We start from the raw sequence: 2,500 nt of genomic DNA, 5'->3' as shown, positions 1-2,500 counted from the left end.
TAACTTCTAAGTAAAGCATTCTTCATTCTTTTTGAGACCTAACTTAATGAAGTCAATGATTAAAAGAATTCACATCATTAAAGTTTAACGCATTGAAGTAACGCACAAGTCATTATACTTTATTTTTCAACTGCGAATAAAACAAATGTTTCACCTTTTCACATCATTAGATTTTACTATTTCCAATAGACAAATCCCTCATTCATTCAAAATTTCAAAGGAAAATAGAATCTATATAACAGTATTCCATACCATTAAGGTGTGTTATTTTCTAATGAAACATTTTTGAAAAATACTGACCGTGTGTTCTTTAATGGAATAACACTAAAGTCTAAAAGATTGGAGAGTCGGAAGTTTTAACTTGTGTAAATGTTCTTGTTTGCTTCTAAGGTTAATTGAATATCAGTACACTGTTATTGTCTTATTTATTTCATATATTCTGTTTCGTTATTAACGTTTGTTTTATTTACTTACTATAACTTGCTCCACTTAATTTCTATTATTTTCCTCAGCAGGTCATTCTTTCATTCATGATTTCACCTTCTATCACCAGTTTCCTCTTCCAATCCTTAATATTTTTTTTTTCGTTTCCAATTTTTTTAATTGATTGATTTATTTTTCTGTCATGAAATTCATCTTTCATTCCATTCAACTAAATAAATCATTCGACGACAATATCATCTGCGAAATCATTTCGCATCTATCATATTAACTTAATTTGTTCTCAGTAAATTACGTTAGGTGTAATATAAATCTTACTTGACCAGGTTCTTGTGGTACGTAAGTTGATAATCTTCCTTGAAAATTACATTTCAACATCTTTACTAACACCTATTACAATTTTTAATGAGTCGTTATTTGGTCAAGAAATTTTGAGATATTGCTGGGCATACTTAGGAACATTCTTCATGTATTTTTTTTTTTAATCATCGTCCCATAATATTTGGGAAATGTTTTCCTTGATAGGATTTTTTCTGATGCAATGTAGTTTAGTATGCTTCTTATAATATTTTATATTAGTTATTCACTACCTCTCGTAGTTTTTTATATTCTTAATTTCTTTCCTTACTGGGCTATTTTCCCTATTGGAACCATTAAGCTTGGGGCATCCTATTTTTCCAACTCAAGTTGTAGCTTGGCTAGTAAGATAATAATACGTTTTTCCTGCATATTTCTGTAAACTGGCATGCAAATACTACTTGGGAATTATTTATACCAAGAGGTATGTATGATTACCTAATGGTAGCCAACCGCTTCAATTTTAATTATTCCGCGGAAAATTGCTCCACTACTCGCTTATCGTTAGTAATCTACACTTGACGTAAAAATTTGTTCTTGTTTTTATATTTTCCTGAGAAACAATGACCCACTATCATAAGTACACTACACAGGACGTAAATATTTTTTCTTGTTTTTTATCATTTGTCAGAGATGACTAAATGAGACTCTACAAGCATTTTGAATGACTTATGAATATGTTATAAAAGATGCTCTATATTCATTAGACATGCTTTTCCTAGTCAGCAGGTCACAGGTTGAAAGGTCAATCATAAATGGCAGAGGTAAGGGTCAGTGACAGTGCTCTCGAAACTGGCCATATATACAGTAAATAGAATCAGCACCTAAGGTAGGACTAGGGAAGACCAAGCAATGGCCGCCGATGACTCGTCATGTAGATCAATAGGCTCCCCCAAGCCCCATATCCTTGGATCACAAGGATGGTGAGGTTGCAGACACTACAAGAAACTATCGAGCTTGAGCGGGACTCAAACCCCAGTCCAGCAGATCGCTAGTAGCGACTTTCTAATTGGCTACCACAACCACTTCAGATTCATATATATATATATATATATATATATATATATATATATATATATATATATATATATGTATATGTATACATACACATATATATATATATATACATATATATATATATATATATATATATATATATATATGTATATACATATATATATATATATATATATATATATATATATATATATATACACACACACATATATATATATATATATATATATATATATATATATATATGTTATAGACGCATACATATACTTGTATATACACACTATTATATATATATATATATATATATATATATATATACATACATACATATATCATCATCATCATCATCATCATCATCATCATCATCATCTCCTCTTTCTCCCACGCCCACCAACACAAAGGGCCCGGCCAGACACCGCTAGTCTCCTCCATCCCGAACCCCCGACTCAACACTTCTCCATTAAACATCTCATACTTCACGCTTCATAGTCCTCAGCCATGTAGGAGTGGGCATTGCAACTCTTCTAGTGCCTTGTGGATCCAAGATAAACGTTTAGTGAGCTAATATCTCTTGGGGAGTGCGAAGAGCGTTCCCAAACCATCTCCATCTACCCCTCATTATGATCTCGTACACATGTGCACTCGAAAAATCTCTTATAGTTTCATTTTTAATCCTGTCCTGCCA

The sequence above is a fragment of the Palaemon carinicauda genome, chromosome 35 (assembly GCF_036898095.1).
Source record: "Palaemon carinicauda isolate YSFRI2023 chromosome 35, ASM3689809v2, whole genome shotgun sequence".
NCBI classification, from domain to species: Eukaryota; Metazoa; Arthropoda; class Malacostraca; order Decapoda; family Palaemonidae; genus Palaemon; species Palaemon carinicauda.
This window is presented reverse-complemented; position numbering follows the sequence as displayed.